The 22,529-nt window shown below is 43.5% G+C and overlaps 1 pseudogene; it reads left to right on the forward strand.

Annotated features, from left to right (window-relative positions):
* Positions 1-2,576: 2,576 nt before the first annotated feature.
* LOC141917609 (dymeclin-like) overlaps positions 2,577-22,529 on the forward strand; it is a 170,299-nt pseudogene continuing 150,346 nt past the window's right edge.

Here is a 22,529-nt window from a genome sequence, read left to right on the forward strand (position 1 = left end):
ACTATATTTGTAAATTTCCTCGATGGTTTAAATCCTAACTCAGTGACTTGTTGTCTATTTAAAACACTAACTCGAGCCCCTATGTCAATTGAAAACTCCAAACTTATCCGTTTAGGACCCACAGGAATATATATATATAAGGTTCCTTATCAGCGGACCATTGGCAGGAATTCACCGTGCGGAGTGGGCGGCCCGATCCCCAAACCGCAGCTACTAGTTTTTTTAACTCTCTCAACTCCCCCCTCGATGCCACAAAAGGGTTAATTTTCCCTTCCTGAGGGAGTAGAGTTACCTGTGTTTCCCTTTGTTTTCGAGTTTTCCCCTCCAGCAATTCCACCAACTTTAAGATATTATCAGTAGACCGCCCATGCAACCCGGCCCGGGGCACCCCCAGTGCCAGTGCCTTCTGCCAAAGATCATTCCTTCCTGACTCATAAAATCGGCCTAACTTATCTCGGGGCAATTCAAACTCTCTACGAGCAGGCTGTTCAGCGGGGGAAGCTGTTCGACTAACTTGTCGAACCCTCCGATTTTCACCCCCACCCCCACTCAAATCAGTCCAGCCCATCTCTCTAAGGGACTGGATATGTGTCTTTAAGGCATCCGGGAGCCCTCTGATGAGAGGTTTAAGGTGGCTGGGATCCACCGGTGCCGCAAGCGGAATTCCACACCGCCCCCTCTCATCCATCGCCTGAATGCCAGCCGCCTTTTGTACTCCTTCTGCCAGCTCCACTGCTGCAAAGTAGTCCTGCGCCTGAGTCAAGCAAGCACCTAATATGGCGCACATTTTTCCTTCATTTCTGCTTATCCACCAACTTCCCCGGCTCTGTTTCAACTTTCTCACAACTTCTACCGGGTCAAGCCGCCTCTCTTTTGCCCACTGTATCTCTAAAGGGGAAGGGGCACAGCTATATTTCTGTAACAACTCCTCTACTGACATCCTGCCGACTACGCCAATTGTTACGGAGGCTTCCAAATAAGCAACCCACCACCAATTTAAAAAAATAAATAGATTTATTTTTTCCATAAAACCACCAGTCAGCTCTCCGTAGATTACAGATCCGGATGTCCACAAGAGGAGAACAGAATAACTTTCTGGGGTTTGACAGTAACCCGAAATACTTTACAAAGCCCCACTCCCCGGGGGTTTAATGACAACCCCAAACGAAAACTTCACTTCGTGGGTTTAACGAGAACCCAAAACGAAAAACAAAGCTTCACAGCCTAGGGGTTTAACGGGAACCCCAAACGTAAACTTCACTTCGTGGGTTTAACGAGAACCCAAAACGAAAAACAAAGCTTCACAGCCTAGGGTTTAACGACAACCCAAAACGCTCTATCACTCACCTAGAAAGTGAGGGCTCTCAACCTCGAGGACCTGCTCAGGGCAGCGTCCCGACCCAAAGTACCTCGAGGAGTTTCCTTGGGCAGCGTCCTGACCCAAGGGGAGAGTCCTCTGACCGCAGCATGCAGCTCCAGGGGACGAGCTCAAAATGGCTCCCCCAGGGGACTCCATTTATACCCAGGCCGAATCTGACCTGTAGTCAATAGCGGCTCCCATTGGTCAAAGGTCTCAGCTACCGCGAGACCCTGAAAACAAAGACAGCCAAAAGCTGCCACGTTTCAACAGCCAGGAAGCTCTGTTTTCACTGGGCGGATGCACCTGCCACAGTGATGCAGTCTACAATATCTGAGAAATCTTTCAGGATTTGAGGAAAAAAGGAAGATTTTGATGAAATGAGATAGTTGATGCCTATTATGTTGGCTATTGTAATACAGTTGGCTGTAAAATGGCTTGTAAAAATGCAGGTTTTGAAATTTGCATTGTTTTTTTTCCTTTATTCTTCTGAGTCTTTTCTTCCTCTCCTTAAAATCCCTTCTGTCTACAAATCACTGTGCAGGAGTAGTAGTAGTACTGTCACGCTGTTTTATACAGCAGAGCTTTCCTGAGTTAATGCATTTTTAATAAACAATAAACAGTTCAGAAATCTGTAATCTGTTATTGTGGGAACTAAGGAATTTCAGTTAAATTCTTCAACTTTGGACATCTTGTTTATAGTAATATGGAAATTTGGACTAAAGTCCATACCTTTAGTATACTTGAGTATCTAAACTGCTATTGTTCCCAGAATATCATCTTGCCATGAAATTGCTGTAATTTTTTCATATGCATAGCTTATTTGTGTGCTCACAAAAGATAGCCTTTGTATTTAGTTGCCAGGATGCTGAAATAAATCATCCCAAAAAGGCAGACACATCCTACTTCATGTATCATCACAGAAGACACATGTTTTGATTGGATGTTTTTGAACAGAGCTGGACAGGAAAATACTTTATACAAATTTCTGTGAAGCTTTTTAAGAGTTGAGAAATGTACCTGCTCTGCACTGGAACAAAACTTTGTACAAAGGGGTTTTTTTGTGAAGAAAGCAAAGGCAAAATCTCTGACTTGGGGACATTGGGAGGCTGAATAAGGACATGAGTCTGGCTTTCTGACACGAGTATGAGTGCATCGACTGTTACACTAGCTTTCTCCATTTCCCCTGGAAATTCCTAAATGATAGAGATTTGTGCTGATGGATGTTTTTGTTGAAACAGGTAAAGCTTCTTGTGAAAAGGTTCTGTGAACAGAAATCTGTTTTATTCTCACTTCTGTTACTGATTGTTACTGATTTGTTATTAATTTGAGTTGATGATTTTTGGAGATTTCGATAAGGAATGATTAGGACTAATCAATTAAATGGAATCACACAGAAATATCATTTTTTATAGAAGATAGTGGTGTAATGTTTTAAGTAGTCATAGAGATGTTGTGTTTAGTTTAAAGTAACCATACAACCAGTTACACTGCTGGATGAGGTACCATTGTTAGACTGTTCAGTAAGGATGATTTATAGCCCTGGAGACTAGGTGTTTTAAAAGTTGTATTGTGAAAGGGCCTCGGAGCATGTTAAAATTGCAGTGTGAGCCAAAGTCCTTGAGTCAAGGGCATTGGAGGGTCTTTCTTTTGAGTCAGTGGTCTGTGGTGGTCACAAAAGCAGCCCCCCGACTCATTTCAGGACTCAAGTGCGCATGACCGGAAAGGGGTGGGAATATGAAAATGAGTTACAGGAATTAGCATGTTTATGTATGAGAACTTGATTAATATGTATTACTGTATCCAATATAATCAGCATGCTACACGAGTTGGGTGTGCGCTGTTGGTGAGACGACTCCCCTGCGCACCGGCCGTTAATAAAGGAGCATCTGCTTATCTACATCACATTGGTGTCGATAAGTTCTTTTATCCCGTTTTGGTGACACTTCCAGCTCTGGCACAGATGATATTGTGAACATGAACAAACTGCTGTGACTTTGAGGGATGTTAGACTATATGATGTGGTGCTTTAAATCACTTTAACCCACTAAACTCCTCACCACACATGCATCTTTAAAGTCCTGACAATACCTATGTTTCACTGAAAATATACTGATAGTCTTGACCTATGCACATCTGACCTTCATGCTGAGAAGTGGATAGGAGATACTCCACCTTGATGCCAGTGAACTAAACCTGGAAGTTTGGGGTGCAGGGTTTGGAAACATGAATCATCAGTATGTTGGTTCCAGAGAAGACACTGTAGCTGCCCTCCTTGCTGCAGCTCCTGGGATTGCCTTCCTTTCTAACAGTGGAAGCCATTTGAATGAACAGAATAGCTTTATGAAAAAAGATGAGTGTCTTGTGCAGATAGAGGGGTCTTACTGGAGCTCATGTGGGAGGACAACCTCAACTTTTGGGCACAACTGAAGCTTCATGAGACCCTATTAAGGTTTATAACCATCGGTGATAAGTCATGGATGATTTTTGTTCCCTCTTTACTGTAGTGTCAGTATAAAATATTTCACCAAGTGTAAGGAACTGAAGGAAGTAATGCCTCAAACATTCATTGAGACAGAAAACCTCAAGGACAAGCTGTGGCCTTTGAATTAGTCTAAGGAATGTCACCCAAGGAATCAGGAGTGTATCGAAGGATGAACCCCCTACTCCCTTGGAGTTGCATTGTCAAACTCCTTAGATAAGCCTCAAAGGGGGAAAACTGGACTGAGTGAAACCAAATGTTTCCCCTCAAGCACAAGTACCACTAATCACTGGCTCTATTGTGTAAGCCTGATACTTTGTGGCTCTATTGTGCAAGCCAGACACCATGCTTGCCTTGCTAATGACTTCATGCCTTCACCATTGAAGTGGTAACAAGAACTGATAAGAGGTGATCATTTCTGGGATGACTGATAAGAAGCATGAAATCAGCAAAAATCTCTGGGAACAGAGGAAAAACCAAAGGTGGGCAGGGTGAGTAGGACCACCAACTCAATTGGAACCCATGCTCCACCTTTTTCCTCATCTCTCATGGAAATGAGTTTGTGGAATACCTGCCCCTCCTCATCTAGTATGCTAATCAGCTGATAAGATGAATTTAAAAGGCAACAGAAAACTGCTGTGTGTGCACCCACCACCCAGGATTACTGGACCTGAGACAATGCTGGATCAGGGGGTGGTGATCCGGATTTCTTTGACTCTCTTTCTCTCCTTTCCTTTTTCTTTCCTTTCTTTTCTTTCTTATAGATTTATAAGAGACCATATTGCTTATTATCCTTTTCCAAGTTAAAATTGTTTTCTACCACAAGTAAAACACTTTAACTGGTCGTTTGGTGTCGTTTCACCTTAATTTAACCCGAGGGGATCACAGAACCATTGCAACTCTCTGGACTTCCAGTCCGGGTTGTGACACTAAGAAATTTTTATAAAGTTAACAAATAGCTGGATGGTAAATGTATTTGTTAAAGATTGTTTTTTTGATTTCTTTATTTCAGATAGCACTGATTTTTCATCATCAAATCCACATGCTTTCCAGATTAATGTTAACAGTTTATACACAGCTTTGTGTGAGCAGCAGAAATCTGATCAAGCAACTCTTCTTTTATACATGCTTCTGCATCAAAATGGCAACGTATGGACGTATGTTTTGGCATGAACAGACATAGAAAATCTTGTAAGTATTGATTGTTCTGCTTGCCTTATGATACAGAGAAATGATTACTTGTTTTGAGACTTATTTACTTATAGAAAACCGCCTAGCAATTTATTTCCTTACTTCTAGCAAGTTATAGTATTACTTATAGTATTTTTGAATATTGCTAAGAACCCTGCTTGCCCAGACTGTTCTGTGGAATTTTACCAAGGACTACTGTGTCCATCAAAACAAAGCAGTTTACTGTGAAAATCTACCAAGAACTGCAGTGTTCAGCAAAATACCATGTTTTTGTCCTTGAGGAACAGGTGTGCTCTAACTAGTTGGGCCTCGGTAATGAATAAAGATAGCCATATACGGATGGTAGAAGTTTCATTGGTTCCCTTTGAAGATAGGATGAGTAAACCGGCTGAAAAACATTTTTGTTGTTCAAGAAATTGGCCAAGAGAATCTGCGCATGCTCCGGGGAAAAAACAAGGTGAGAAAGACTGTGAGCCTTCCTCCCAAAGACCCCCGAAGACGCCCCCCAGGAGGCAATGCGCAGGTGCAAAGAGAACATAAACTGCTGACACCAGCCTCTAGAACTAACCCAGCCTCACTCATGCATATGTATGTTTGTGTTATGTAATCCAATGGATATGTATATCCACACTCTATCAGTTTCTGGTAAAATGTGCTGTTGGTGTGCAAGCTTTGTGGAGAAATCCCCTTGCACCCCGGCCGGAGTAAACATACCTGCTTTATAACTCTATTTCGAGTTGTAGAGTCTGTTTCCGCGAATCACTTACACTCATCATGAAGGGGTGGTCCGGGAAGCTTGGGTTTCACCAGCTGCCAGTGTCCTCTGTTCTTCAGTGGGGGCAGTAGGTTCTGGCTCACTTATTGACCAGTTCTAGCTCACTTATTTTTATTATGTCATCTCAGGAGTATGACACTAAACATGTCACTGCAGTAAAAGTAGAAGTACTGGCAAAGCTACCAGGCTGTCTTTGATTCCTTCTTTCTCAGTGCCACTATTAGTCTGATTCAGGTCAAACCTGCTGACCTCTGGGCATGGTGTAAACAAACTGGTAGCAGATATCATTCTATGCATTATTTTATTTTTCTTTTTTAGATATTCAGGCCAAAAAGTTACACAAGCTTACCGTGTGCGTACAAGGATAATAGTTAACAAAATGAGCTGTAACTTGACTAATATGCTAAATGTCTTACAGGGTTGACCTGAGGCTGAAACTCCTCAAGGAGCCACTGACAGATTTTATAGAAATACAACTGTAGTGACTTTTTATTTGCTTTAAATAGGATTGTGGTTAATAGCCAATATAACAGACACCTGATATAGTTTTTGTAGGTTATGATGCACGGAAACTTTCCCTGTATCAGTTATAAATTAGCTTATGCTCCCCACTACATTTAGGAATGTCACAAACCACTTTAACAAATCTTACTTATTAAAAAGCATTCCTTTTAATAAGGTAATGGCTGTCTAGGGGAATTGGTAATGGAATGAAGAACCTTTTCCATTTTAATATTTGAAATCTTGCCAGATAATTAGATCCCTTGCCTGTTTGATGGCAGATATGGAATGAGTTTGGTCTCGGTCCAAGTTATAGCAGATGTATTGCTAAAATCAGAGTTGATAGACACCACTGTTGGCAAACTCAGGTTAGATGGTTGATATTGAATTGATTCAAGACTGAACTCCTGTGTAGTCTGCTGCAGATTATCTAGGTGAGGGCTGAGTCATTTTGCATGAATTCTGTAAACAAATGGTCATATTTAATTTTCTGGGCTGTTAGTATGTGATATGACATGTTTACAGCTGCTAACTGTATCAATTTACTTTAGAGAAATAAAGGTTAGGTGTGTGCATTGTTTTATAATGATGATGTCTGATATATTGTGAAACTTCCAGAAAAAGCATGAGATGCATGTGTCAAAACAACTCCAGAGGCAGGTACTCAGATGCTCTGCAATGTGGTATATTTTCATATATTATCACCTATCTTTCCTCCCTCTCAAAAAAAAAAATCAGAAAATCCCAGAATCACAGAAATAATCAGCAACATTAAACACTTTGTGGGAAAAGCTGAGAAAATTGAGAAAAGCATCACTGAAAAGTTGACAGTATGTTTGATTTATTTATTTTAATACCAGAATTTGAAACTATTTGCTCTTATTTTGCTCTTCATGCATACCGTTGCTTTTGTGATCACTACTGACACATTACTGACATCTTTGTCCAGTCCTCTTGTTTTTAGCAGGCTAGTAGGTAAGGATGAGCAGCGGCCAACTGAGAAGAGCAGTTTTAATTGTTTAGTAAGGCAGGCTGAGCCAGACACAGAAAGGATTGGGGGTGGGAGGTTACTGGACAAAGAAATCATGATCTCTCGGTTACAACCCTGTGGTGAAAAAAGGCTAATTCAGTCTTGGGCTTGTGAAGGAGACAAAGGGGCAAGAGTAATGGAGCTGGTTATTTCCTTCTCTATATGGCAACTGCAAGAGTGGTGCTAACACGCTGCATATTATTCTGGTGGTGTACTACCATACTTCATAAAATAGTTACAGGCTGTTGAAAAATGGAGAGAGTGTAGAGAAACGTTGTGGGTTTTTGTTTTAAAATTAACAATAAAACTGTGAGAGGCATAGTGTGAGAGACGAAAAAAAACAGGCCTGCAAGAAACAAGGACTGAGAAAAATAGCCTGAAAAGGAGATAAAAGTTGAGGCCCTCCGAGCTAAGGATTGCCTCAAACACTCGCAAGACAAAACTATGAGTCACAGGGTGGATAGTGTGGAGGTCGAAGCTGATAAGGCTGCCCGAATAACACAGGATGCAGCTGGAGGAGGGAGCCCTGTGAAGACAGGACGGCTCTGCTCTGGTGCACCTGGCCAAATTTCAAGGGCCATCTGTCCGGTGAATGACCTTTGCTTCATTATCCACGAAATGCATATTAAAGTTAACACCCCTCAATATGCTAACGAGGGCTAACATGATCATGCTAATTACATCATCCCATGAAACACCTTACCCCTCCCCGTACATGGGATACGTAGGGATGTGGGTCGACCTAGGGGATGGACCCAAGGAAAGTGGGTATAAATTGAGAGGGGGCAAAGGTGGGGGGGGGGCTGGAGAGTGCAGTGAAGTGAAGAAGACGGATGCCTCCTTGAACCCTCGCTGTCGGGATTGTCGCAGTAACCCAGACCGGTGATCTCTATTCCTCTATTCCCTCCATCTCCCTCCTTTCCTTTTTCCCCTTTTTCCTTCACTATCATTAAGAAATGTAAGGCATACTGTATTGCTTGCCACAACTCGTTATATACTTAGCCAATTATCATGTGTCCAATTAGTACATTGTGGGTAGTTAATAAATGTTTGGACTTTGAGACTTGTCTCACCGTTGTCCGCTCCATTGGGGATTTACGAATCTGAGTCACTTGTCTCCCTCATCTGAGCGGGACGTGACACATAGAAAGCTATCTTAGCTCAGTTGGTCAGAAAAGAGCTTGAGAAGCGTCAGGATGTGTACATGCCTTCACAAGGGGAAAGCCTTGAACAGAAAGGACTCTCCGCTTGCAGAGAGGTGTGATAAGAGCTAAAACCTGGAGGTTGAATCCCACAACTTAGAGATATGGGAGCAAAACAGTTAAGGCAGTTAATTTAGAGGCAAAACAGTGCTCTCTCTATGGAGGGTGGATGACTTTTTGTAGGAGTATGGCCTAAGTCAGTGGCCTCTTTGTACAGAGGCAGTTGGGTAAAGTATAAAAGTCTGTGCTATATGAGAGATCATGTCAGCAGTCAGCTGAGTGCTCATCTTAAACTTTTAGGGGTTTTGCAGGTTGTTCTTGTTTCCCTGCTCTCAGTGCATCCCATCTGTTGTGTTCTCCCCTATTTTAATTCTTCTCAGTTTTGGTGCCCAGGAAGCATCCCTAGCAGATGTTCTGTGATATTTCCTAGGGGTTTTTGAAATGTCTTTGCTCTTTTGTAATTTCAGTTTAATTTGTAAATTGATTGTTTTGCTTAATTGCTATAATAGATAATATCTCAGCTTGCTTTCTAATTTGTATATGAATCTACCTCAGTCAGTTATAAATACCTTCATCTTCTGTTGTGCTTTATAATGCTTTATCATTAGTAAGGCAATGCATCTTTTTTGCTCTTCTAATAAGTCTGTTTGGTAGAATGAATAGGATGTTTGTGTGTCTTCCATAACTTATAGCATGTTACTTTTTATAATTTTATAAAATAATTGGCTTAAATATCTGATGCCGTTAGGGATGTTCACATCTTGAATTTGGCTGTCTTTTTGAAAGTACTCGCAAGGATTCTCCAGGAAGTGGTGGGACTGGTGAAATAGGGGTTAATTAGCAAATTTTTTCATAAGCATAGTGTTGTGGTCTGTGGATGGGAGAATGTTTAGATTTTTTCTGTTTGTAAGAGCAGTTAACACCCATATTGCAGGTAAAAATGCTGGTGAGATATCTGCTTATAAGAAATAAGCTATTTCTATTGAATATGTTTGCTTCGGCTGCTGAGCTGTGCAGCACTGCTGTATGCTGTAGATTTTGTTGCTGTTTAACATGACTGGACTGAAATAATGTATATGATGATGTATTTATATCAACTGATGGTACAACAATATTTTTTCCTGTGGTATAAATTTGGCTTAAACAGGTTACTGGTGTGGCTATGCGGTCTTGTATTTTGTTATATACTAAAGACAAGCTATTTTAAAACTCTTTGTTGGGGAAACGGTTCCTGACCTTGGACCTGCAATTTTCAGTGTCTGTTTTTATCTGCTCCTTGTTTTGGGGATTAAAAGTAACTTTTTAATGATGGCTGTGTTTTGCCAGTTAAAAGCTGCTCCTGATGGAGGACTGTTAGTAGTAGTACAGTAATGATAATTTAATGACTATGAATAAAAGGGCCATCAATAAAAAAAGAAGTGGTTATTGTCTTCTTAGTACATAGCTGGACAATGTCATTGCATAAGAAGATAGATATAAAAGTTTTAATGTATGTGCATAACATAAAAGTGTAGAAATGCATTTTGGTTATGATTCTAGATAAATTTTAATATAATTAAACTTTTGATTTAATCTTATATCCTAACTCTCTTTTATTTAAGTTGGTGGCTTGTCAAATAGGTTTTTTTCTTAAAACAGTAATACTTGTCCTAAAGGTGTGTAGTCAGCAGTCAGTATACAAAGGAAAAAGTGTTTGGAGGAAGAAGGCTTATAGAAACTGTATGAATTGATTCTGTTTTCATCTGGAAATGGCAGGTAGGTAAAGTTGCCATTTGCCTCCTTGAGTTTGGTCTGGTATGTAGATGGAGAGAAGTCTGGAAGAGGAGTAGAAAGTAAAGCATGGCTGAGGGAGTGGAGGTGGGAAGAAAAGGTTTCAAAAGCTTTCAAGATCTGTTTGGGGCAGGAAGACTAAATGCAGTGATCTGGAGAGGCAAATCACTCTTCAGAGTGAGAGTGATTTCAGTAGCTCGTATGAAATTTTAGTAAGACTACTTTCACATATCGGCTCATATGAAAATGTCTATAATGTCTCAATGTCAGAATCAAGGTACCCTTTTTTAATGTAGCTTGTAGCAACGCACTTTTAGGACTTGGAGCACTTAAGGAACACAAATGCACTTTTTCAGCTATAGCTTGACCTAATATTAATGTGCATAGACAGAGGAGATGTGTTGGGCCGTTCTGAAGGAATATACAAGTATTTGGGAGCTGTCTTAAAAACTTAGAAGTTTTTCCACTGATTATTTTCAGAAAGGCTTTTGTTGTTCTCCCTGCAAAGTCAAGTTGTAAATGCAGTTCTTTGGTAGTTTTATATTGCTTCCTGCTATATGCAGCTTATCATAATGCTGGGACTTGGAAATGACTTTAAGCTTATACATTGCAAAGCTACGTGCGATATAAATACTGGAGATGGAAATAATTTGAACAGTGGACTACTGCAATGATGTTTGTCTCCCTTTTTCCCCATCCAAGGAAAAGGACTAATATTTTTTTGCTATATGCTATGTAGATATTCTAGGGAAAACCTGGTCTTTACTCACAAGACCTATATTCACAAAGCACAAAGACATAGACTCCGGTTTCAACTGGAGAGAGAGGTTTGTGAAGGATCCTTTGAAATGGTAAATGAAGGATGTTTGCAATGTGTAAATATTTTTCCCTCCACTTCTGTTGTGGTATTGTCTTGACCCTGGCAAAGCATCTGTCAAAAGGTTATGTGGCCTGCTGCATTTAGATCAATCTCATTTGTTCTAATAGAAACTGTTGTGTGCTTTAATATGTTCCAACTGTTTTGGGACTGGTTGTGATTGTAACCGAACATTCTGGTAACTTCAGAGGCTTGTGAAGCACTCGGTGTCCTGGCCGCTCACCAGAATAGGTTTCACATGATTCATCCTGCTCCACTTGGCCTGTTTTGAAAACAGCAAGTCTTTAGGTGTCTAGAAGCTACTTGGAATGAATTATGCATCTCATCTGCTGTCTTGGGATTGAGAGTTTTCTCCAGTTCCTTTTACCAGGATATTTTGTGATTTAGGCCTATTTCTGCAGCCCAGGGAAGCCATGTTGTACTGAGCCAGATGGTAGAGAGACAACACTTGCATCTGGATTAACTTTAGACTAGCATTCAGGTATTCTTGCTGTTGCAATGAAATCTCATTTTCATTATTATTGCACGATTTTGGCTTAAACTGTTCATCCTGGTAGAAATGTTGCAAGACCTTGGGCTGAACTCTCATCATAATGTCAGTTCTCTTTGGCTGCATATTATCTAGAATTGGAAAAACAGGCCTTTTCTAGTCTTAACCCAACCCAAACTGGTTCTTTTCCGGGATTATCTCCACACACCAAAATGGGATTTGAGTTTCAGGTCTCAAAATGCCTCTGTGCACCTCAGCTCCAATATGCCTGGCTATATTTGATGAGGACAGTCACAGAATCACAGAATCATTCAGGTTGGAAAAGACCCTTGGGATCATCGAGTCCAACCATCAGCCCTACTCTACAAGTTCTCCCCTACACCATATCCCCCAACATCACATCCAAATGACCCTTAAACACATCCAGGGATGGTGACTCCACCACCTCCCTGGGCAGCCTATTCCACTGTCTGACCACTCTTTCTGTGAAAAATTTTTTCCTAATGTCCAGTCTAAACCTCGCCTGTTGCAGTTTAAAGCCATTCCCTCTTGTTCTATCGCTAATTACCTGTGAGAAGAGACCAGCACCAACCTCTCTACAATGTCCTTTCAGGTAGCTGTAGAGAGTGATGAGGTCTCCCCTTAGCCTTCTCTTCCTCAAGCTAAACAGTCCCAGCTCCTTCAATCGCTCCTCATAGGACTTGTTCTCCAGCTTTCAGACCAGGCTTGTGCTCGTACAAACGGTTAGAAATGATTGTTTTCCTGCTTGAACATGTGAAAATGTTGTTTAACAATTTCATTTTCCCATAGTCTAGAGGGGTGTCACGTCCCGCTCAGACGAGGGAGACAAGTGACTCAGATTCGCAAATCCCCAATGGAGCGGACAACAAGTCTCCAAGTCCAAACATTTATTAACTACCCACAATGTACTAATTGAACACACCATAATTGGCTAAGTATATAGCAAGTTGTGGCAAGCAATACAATATGCCTTGCCTTTCTTAATGGGAAAGGGAAAAGAGGGAGATAGAGGGAATGGGGAAATACAGATCACCGGTCTGGGTTTCTGCGCTGATCCCGCCAGCGAGGGTTCCAGGAGGCAGCCGTCTTTTTCGCTGGCATCCGTCTTCTTCACTTCACTGCACTCTCCAGGGCCCCCCCGCCTCCTTCCCCCCTCTTGATTTATACCCACTTTCCTTGGGTCCGTCCCCTAGGTCGACCCACATACCTACGTATCCCATGTACAGGGAGGGGTAAGGTGTTTCATGGGATGATGTAATTAGCATGATCATGTTAGCCCTCGTTAGCATATTGAGGGGTGTTAACTTTAATATGCATTTCGTGGATAATGAAGCAAAGGTCATTCACTGGACAGATGGCCCTTGAAGTTTTGGCCAGGTGCACCAGAGCAGAGCCGTCCTGTCTTCACAGGGCTCCCTCCTCCAGTCCCATCTTGTGTTATTCGGGCAGCCTTATCAGCTTCGACCTCCACACTATCCACCCTGTGACTCATAGTTTTGTCTTGCGAGTGTTTGAGGCATTTCTTTGATCAGCCTCAACTTTTGCTTTCTCAGGCTGTTTTTCTTAGTTTCTCACAGGCCTGGTTTCTAGTCTCTTACATCCCACCCCATGACTCAAACACTCCAAGTTCTTCTTTGACCATTGTGATCTCAAAAGGTATAGGGAAAAAGAAGACAGAAGGTGAGAGAGCATATAGCTAACTGCTGCAAGGCATACTATTAAAAGCAAAAATTTGCATAATATCACAATAGTAATATTTACAAGCCATCTTCCCCACCCCGTGAGTCCTGAGGATCCCAGTGATGTGACCCATGACCCAGGGTTCCATCCATCAAACTAGTCCATCAGTCAAAAAAAGTTCTCTATTCCTGTTGGCAATCTTCTTCATCATGGCACGGTCTCCTCTATAGAGGTGGTGGCATTGTGGATGGTGATGCAGCATTCTCCCTCAGTTAGGTTCAGCACACCGCACAGTCCATGTTCCTTCAGCAATGCTAGCCGGATTCTGCAACACCATCTTAGATGGTTGTTGGGTCTGCACCTTTAATTCCTTAAAGGCATACCTTGTTAGTACATAGAATTGCTAAGTTAAATTTTCTAAACCTATTTGAGGTTACACAATCACATTATCAGGTCTATAAGGATTTAAATGGGAATACAATTTAATATTCAGGTACAATTCATTAATGCTTAATTTGTGGGATCAGACCCCTTCAACTAGTCTTTGATGACTGCATCTTGCTGTTGATGGATGTGGTGTTGTAAGGACCACATACAGTTATATGAGCTAGCACTGTAATCTGTTTGGTATTTGCAAGCACCAGTGTGCAGTCACAGGTGACTCACAGGCTTCCTTTATTTTGGAGGTGATTCCCAATAAGGTAACTTAAGGCACAACTCCAGGTTAACCTTCTAATAAGTGACCTCATTAAATGTACCTGTAAAATTTCCTGGATTGTTGATTGTAATTGATTGGCAATGATTTATTCCACACTCAGCAGGTATGATTCCACAAATTATATAATAATGTAAGCAGATTACAAATAATAACTAGCCAATAATGCCTACAACCATTGAAAGTGCAAAAAGTAACATAGGTCTCCTGTTGTCCAGGATCAATGCCCTGTAAAACACATATATACATGACAAAACCATGATGGTTAGAAAGAAGGGACAATCCACCTGGTATTGATGCAGTATTCTCTCCCATGGGCATCAGTAGCCACCCATGAACAAATATTGATGGGAGTTTTTAGGGTTAGGGGTACTTGCCCCACGGTGGGCAAGTCTACTAGAACAGGTTGTCCAGGATAATGGAGCGGGTTTGCAGGGTCTTTAGTCTCTTTTTTCCTGGCGAGTATGGACAGAGGCTTAGGACAGAACGCGGTAAGTCGTGGGCACCCATTAATTCCCCACCGGCTGTTTATCTTCATTACTGCATCTGGCACCCGTTGTGGCCATCCTGGTTCGAGGGGTTTTAGGGCCTGCTTTAGAAGTCCGTTGGTGCGTTCCACAATTCCATTTGCTTGGGGATAGTATGGAGTTTGGAAAAGCCACTGAATTCCTTCATCTTGAGCCCACTCCTGAACCACCCTGGCAGTAAAGTGACTACCATTGTCTGATTGGATCGATTTGGGCTTAGGCAAGTAGCTAAACCAACGTTTTAACCCCTTCACCATATTTTCTGCAGTTGCTCAAGATACAGCTTCTGCTTGGGTTAGGCCCGATACTATTTCCACCCCCACCAATACATAGCGTTTTCCCTCGGAGAGCCGGAAAGTGCGGGAGATAAGGACACACACACGATCAATGTGATCAAGCAATGCCACTTTATTAAAGGCTACACAGCAATTTATACACTATCACAAGCTTCACGCGCCGCTATCTTATTGCTAATAGGCTAAAGCTACTTGTTCACGCGCCCTTTTGCCCTCTATGATTGGTCCCGGTGTGGTGTCCACACGCTGCTCTCCCACTAGGTAGGCATCCTGTTTTGATCAGTCCAACTTCTTTATCTTTTGCCCAGGAATGTAGTTTCTCAATCTATCTCGGCCTTGCTTATGTCCTTGAACACAGCTGCAGCTTGCTGTTACAGCGAGGCCCCTTGGTCTGGATCACTCACAACATGTCCGTTGTTCTCCAGCGATGCCACAAATCCCCCTTTTTGTTTTTGAGCGATCCAGACTCCCCTGTGTTCCTGTGCTAAAAACATTGCACCGACAGTCCTCTGCAGGGCCCTTTGCAGAAGGCCTATAAGGCAAGGCAACGTTGAGAGCACAGTCACTACAATCAAAAGGACTACCCCTACAGTTTTGACTAATGTTATCAACCCACCAGATAATCCCCAACCTTTAAACATCCTTGTCAGCCAGTCCAAGCCATCATCTTCTGTTAAGCGTTTGACTCCATCCTTCAATTGCTGAATGCTTTTAAAAACAGATTCTGAATGATCGGATAGATTCATACAACACATTCCTCCAAATTCAGCACAACCATGTCCTTGCGCTAGAAGCAAAAGTCAATCGCAGCTCTATTTTGTAACGTAGCATGTCTGACACTATCAACATCAGTTAAAAGACCACTTAAAGCCAAAGAAGTAGCATTAGTTTGTTTGCCAAGCCAAAACTGCAGTGGGTTCAGCCATGTATCCACAGGTATTTCTACCAAGCATGTAGAGAACGGATTTTCAGGGCTTGCGGTGGCGTTTGGTTGTGAGACCACCCATCCTTCACCCTGAGGCAGGTTCCAATACAGGCCGAACACACCGAGCAGGAACCCAGCGAGAGCCGGCATCTGTGAAGACACAAACATAACCCTTGCTCCAAGTTAATATCTCATTCGGTTTCTGTTTCATCTTTCTTAACTTCCTTCTTCCAGGGTCGCACCCATCGACTCGGAACCCATCTAGTGCCGGTATCGGTAATAACGCAGGCATAGCCTCGACCCGTCATTGTTAGTTCTGCAGGTCCTTTCCCCTCTCCTGTAGCAACATCTTTGTACTGAGCAAAAGCACCATCTCCACACCGGCTTATATCAGATTTCAGACCCATACTATGTATTACTACTGGTGGTTCCTCCCTATCACCTGTGAGCCGTAAGTAATTTAACACATACACCGCTTTTGCGAGTGGTTCTGCAGCAGCCAAGACCTCTCCCCCTTTTTGTTTTTGCAAAAGCGCTTTTAAAGTTTTGATGCCCTCTCTCCACTATGGCTTGCCCCATGGGGGAATGTGGTATAGCTGTGATGTGACGTGTACCCCAGAGTTGACAAAAGAGAGCAAATTTTTGAGAGGTATAGGCTGGTCCATTATCAGTTTCACGGGTCAATTGAACTAATTCCCCATATTCCCCGGCCCATTCCGCCCTACCGCGATGGTAACTTCTCACAGCTTAGTGCTTTTTCACAGTTCAGTGTTGCAGCTGTCCGCTGTTTTTCCCTGCCCCCTTGGCACAACTCAGCAGTTTCTTATCTATCTTCCAAGGCCTGTTCTTCCTCAAAGCCTAGCTATTGCTCAGAGGCTGTGTAAGGCTGACAGGCCAATGCCTCCCACATCTCCCCTTTCTTTGTTTTGCAGCTGCACCTGCAAGACTTATTTCAAGACTTTATCAATTAAGGGTTAGGCAAACTTCAAAAAACACAGCATACTTAAAAAAGTTTCACAGAATGCTAGAAACAATACAGCAGTTACAGTTATTAGGTAAAAAAGAGTAGGCTAATTTCAGTACCCATAATTAGGGGATATGACTAAATACTACAAAAATAAACAGTAAGGAAAATACAGAATAGCACACTTACTTAATGGGGTACTAACATTCAGATCCGCAATTGCTGGGGAACCCTGGATGCAGCGAGAATTTAGAGTGCCCTTCCTCGCAAACTGGAAATCCTACGCGATGCGTCCATCCGTAGGTGAGGCATCCAACATCGCTGCAAGCAGGTCCAGCCTCATATATCTAAATCAGTAGGCCAAAATAACTGGCACTTTTCTTTGAGCGGAAACATCTGATTTCATCCTCCTGTTGGGTTCCACCCAGAGCCTGGCCACCACTCAGGGGGGAAAACCAAGGGAGTTTCTAATAAGGTTAAACACTTGAGTTCTTAATTCTTAATATTGCTAAACAAAGGAAGTTGAAGACACACATTCTTATAGCATTTCATCCTTATTAATAACTACATTTTGTCTAAGCTACATCCTTCACTAGTGACTAGTAAGCCTATATATTTCATCAAGGAGTTGCAATTCCTGTTAGCATTTTCTCTTAAAAGAGTTGGCAACTGTAGTGTGATTAAGGACAGAGATAGTGTATTTTGTCCTATTGCAGTAGCAAGCATTACCCATCCATTCTGCTTAAATGATCAGTTGAAGAGACCATGAACTGTTGGCACAGGGGCACCCACAGCACCCACAGCTGGCTCCTGAGTGTCCACCAAAAGCTGCCTCTCACGCCTCAGGTGTGGTTGCACACACCTTGCCAGTAACCACCGGGGACCGTGACCTGTGGAGACACAAGCATAACCTCTTCCCCAGGTTATTAAAGGATATGGTCCTTCCCAGTTACCACTTTCCAGGTTTTTTGCTAACACTTGAGCCTTGCCCTGGACTTCTTGTTGATCTGGTATCTGCGATGAGAAGTGATGCAATATTAATGGCACCTATTTTAACAATCCAAATGCAGCAAAGTGAGTGACGTCAGATTGCCATAATTCTGAGGAGGTGAGTCCCCAAGGGTTGACACCACTGGCTGTTGAAGAGAGAGAGTCCTTCTGGCATTCAGAGCAAGTCGCAATGATGTTTTCAGCCTGAGGCCTTGATAAAGAAAACTGGTTCTGTATTGCCCTGGCATTTTGGTGGAAAAAATGCATGTGAAAGCCGTGCTTGCTGTGTTTCTGAGATGGCATTAGCTATACGGTGGAGATCTTGTTTCGCTGTCTCTGTAAGTACTCTGGGTGATGTCAGTGAAGGATCTCCTCGCAAAATATCAAACAAGCTATGCAGATCATCATTAGTTAGGCCCAACAACAGCCTTATCCAATTTATGGCTCCCAACAGTTTATGTAAATCATTTAAAGTCTTAACATCAGTTTTAATTTTAACCTGTTGTGGGACAATGGTCTGTTCACAAATTCTCCACCCCAGGTACTGCCACGGTGATGATCGCTGTACCTTTTCAGGTGCTATTTGTCACCCCATTTGAGATACTGAGTCTTTGGGTAAAGCAAGAGGCTTTTCCATGATCTCCTGTGTTTCTGCTGCTATAAGGATGTCATCCATATAATGATAGCTGAGTAATTTTTGACCCTTTTGTTACTGAACATGGGGGTCCAGGGGTCCATTCCATAATTCTGATTGCCCATTCATAATCGGCATCTATGACCCCTGGTAAAACAAACAACCCCTGTAAGGTTGTAGATGATTTTTATGACAATATCCTTCTCAGATAGATGGTATAAAGGTGCACTCTCCCCGCAGAGTATGCACCTAAATTCAAGACAACAATTAACACAGTAAAACGAACAACCACATTCAAGACAACAATTAACACAGAATTACTGCCTCCCTGTAGAGGAGATATTTCACCTGTGACACTTCAAACACTGAGCCCGAACAAACAGGCAGCACCGATGACCCAGCGGGCACTAGGACGCTCTGTCAGAGAACTCCGCACTCCGCAGCTGCCGCTGGGCTGCGTCTCGCACACGCAGAACAATCAGACAAAGAGGCCTCTTATGCTTATTACTCACACAACATAAGATGACAAACACTACAAATATCAAAACACTGTTAAGAATATATAAAGCCATTGCTTATTGATTATGTGGTGTTGGCAGACAAGGGGCGCCGCATCCCAGTGTCAGCAGCTTCTGTAAAAACTGCCGCTTTTGGCGGGGGGGGGGGGGTGCGGGGAGGCCGAGAGCGCGGTGCCGGGCTCAGCCGCAGGCGGGTAAGAGACTTAAGACTTTCTTAGTTTAGATCTACTGCGGCGGAGGACCCTGTACCTAACAACATTTGTGCTTGGACAAGATAAAGGGGATCATCCTGTGGGCGCGGACAAACCTGTTCTTCGTTAGCTAACTTCGTCCACGTGCTTTCAAATAGCATTTTTTGAGATGGAGTTAAAATAACTGCTGCTATTTGATCGATATCTTTTGGAATTAACAATGATGACGAGAAGATATAGTTAATGATTTGCTTGGTTAATTGATGGTGGAGACCATTTTGAACTACTGAAGCCCTAGCCTTTTCTAGCAATTTCCAATCTAAGGGATCCCACTCATTGGCCCCAGTAACAGTATTAAAGGGAACTGGAAATGCTTGTACAGTTTCTGGGATAAAAGACCCTTCTACTATAGCATCTCTAATAATTCCCTTCCATCGGCGTGTAGCTACAGAGGCACTCTGCATCTGTGAAGAGAAAAGATGTGAAGTTGCAGGGTGAGATGGCGGGGACGCAGCCACTGTCTGTGATGATGACGAAAGGAAGGGATTGGTAGCAGGCACAGGAACTGCATATTCGAACAGTGGATCAGGAGCAGATGGTTGTGATTCCGCGTTTGAAGAAAAGGTATATGGTTTTTGCTCCACCTTTTCTCCCTGCGCTGCAGCTAATTTCTCAAGTCTGTCTACAAGCTGCAGGAGTAAGGTTTCAGTGTTTGAAGAGGCAACTTGCGAGGTGGGGGTCTGTTCTCCCGTGGTGTTGCCTTGTGAGGGAGACAGAGGCGGGTACAAGTCCTTGTTACCCACGCCCTCATCTGTGTCCCGCCCACTATTGGAGTCTTTAGACTCTTCCGGTTTCTCCTCAGTCCCTTTCCGGTTGGCATCAGGTACACTTCCGCTATTTCCAGCTCCTGATTGTGTAGCTTTGGGTCTATCCCCCATTGCTTGTTGCGGCCCCGGCAGCACAATCGATGAGGCAAATGGGTTTTTCGGCTGACCCAGCGTGGCGGGAGCCGCAAGCACCGTAGAGCACCCCCCACCCTCGCCACTCCAGGGCGAGGGGGCCGGACTGTCCCTCCAGCCGCGGCCGGGGCAGTGCAGCAGCGGCGGCGGTGTGGCTGACATATCAGAGTTAGAAGCCGCTCCGAGAGCTGCAAAGGCGGAAGCAGCAGCCGCGCGCTCACTACTCAGCTCTCACAGTGTCTCTCAGATTAATTTCCATAGCGTGGTGTAACCGCTCACTTCTTTTGCCGACTTTCCCCCATCACTAACCGAGTCCCACAGCTGTTTTCCTATAGATTCACAGGTAGATACTTCAAACGCAAGCCCTACACTGGGGATAAGTCCTTTCTCTCGGCTCCATTTCAATAAGCCTTCTAGGGTGGACTTATCATATTTTATCCCTCTCATGGAGAGGATATGTTGGAGGAGTTTCACCACTGCTTGCTCATCCTTAGTAAGCGTGGACCCCATTCCTCCCCGGCCGCCGCCTCTCGCGGATCCTGTTTTAAATTTACAGTGCGCTCTTGCTCACCTTCAGTCACCGGGGCAGCATCTGGATCAGTTTCGACCGGCTTTCCACCCGAGATCGCACATCACCAAGTCCTCATCTAGGCAAAGACTTGTGCCAACCTGAGAGTCCCTGCTCGGGCGCCAGATGCGGGAGATAAGGACACACACATGATCAATGTGATCAAGCAATGCCACTTTATTAAAGGCTACACAGCAATTTATACTCTATCTCAAGCTTCACACGCCGCTATCTTATTGCTAATAGGCTAAAGCTACTTGTTCACACGCCCTTCTACCCTCTATGATTGGTCCCGGTGTGGTATCCACGTGCTGCTCTCCCACTAGGTAGGCATCCTGTTTTGAACAGTCCAACTTCTTTATCTTTTGCCCAGGAATGTAGTTTCTAAATCTATCTCGGCCTTGCATATGTCCTTGAACACAGCTGCAGCTTGTTGTTACAGTGAGGCCCCTTGGTCTGGATCGCTCACAACATGTCCGTTGTTCTCCAGTGATTCCACAGGAAAGGACCAATATAATCCACCTGGTTGTTTAGTAGGTGGGCAGGGTGATTTCCTGACTGGGTCTGTCCCACTGCAGCAGCATCAGAGCCACCAATCAGAACATCGTCAATATATTGATATATCCTGACCCCTTCCCTTGGAGGGATTTGAGCAAGCTCCTGTGCTAGTGCATAATGAGCAATGGTCGGCGAATGACAGTATCCCTGGGGGAGACGTGTAAAAGTAAATTGCACGCCTTCCCATGTAAAGGCAAAGCCATCTCTGTCTGCCTCCTGTATGGGGACCATAAAGAACATATCTTTCACATCAATAGTTGCTAAGATCTGGTGGGCTTGTTCCTGTATGGTTGCAATCAGTTCAGCTATGTTAGGCACTGCAGCTGTTAGAGGACCTGTATTGGCATTTAATCGCCGATAGTCAATTGTCAGACGCCACTTTCCGTTAGGTTTACGGACTGGCCACACTGGGGAATTATAGGGTGAGTGAGTTGGAACGATTATCCCTTGTTCCCGCAGCTCTGCTATTACTGGAGTGATCCCCTCCCTGGCACCTAACGGTAAGGCGTAAGGTTTCACATTAACAGTTTTAGAAGGAGGAAGAGCAGGCGCTTGCTGTAAAAGTCTTATAGAGGCAGTTGGGGACCCAAATTTCCATTCCCTTCCTTTTGAATCCACCCAGGCCTGTCCCTTCAATAGGTCAAGTCCCAGGATATTTGTGGGGAAATTTCCCAGGATCATAATAGCCTCTGTTGCAGTTTCATTCCCAGGTAACCAGCATTTCACCCGAGCAGTCGGCTGTGGCTTAGAGTCCCCGAAAACATCTGTAACCCAGATCTGCTTTTTGTCAGCAATTATGCCATTGCGCTTGGCAACCTCAGCTTGGAGTGCTGAAATCTGAGCCCCTGTATCTACTAGAAATGTAACTGGAGTTTTAAAGGGACCGAGCGGAAAGGTAATCAACAAGTCTCCTTTAGTATTCTCTGTGAGCCTCCTTAAGTGGACCCACCCGCCATCCCCCGGCTCACTTACTGGGGATGGTGCGTCCAGTTTCCAGACCCTAAATCAATCAAGTCCTCTTCAGGGGCAGTTGGTGTTTGAGAAGCAATTACCACCATCTCGTTAGTTTTCAGTTCTGTCCCGCCCTTTGCCCGAAAGGTCTTCTCAGTTGGGGGGGGCAGCTTCCTTTTGTCTTTCTAGGCTCGAATGAGCTTTTCTAAATCTGTAGCAGGCATACCATCCATTAACTCTCCGGGAATCCCCTGTCCAATTCCCTCAGTCCACAAGAGGTTTCTCTTTGCTCTTAAAACTTGCGGAGGGGAAGGAGGCGGATTTTCCTGCTGTTCCACTCTGCGTACCGAGGGCTTA

This window comes from Strix aluco, chromosome W (assembly GCF_031877795.1).
Source record: "Strix aluco isolate bStrAlu1 chromosome W, bStrAlu1.hap1, whole genome shotgun sequence".
Taxonomy (NCBI): Eukaryota; Metazoa; Chordata; class Aves; order Strigiformes; family Strigidae; genus Strix; species Strix aluco.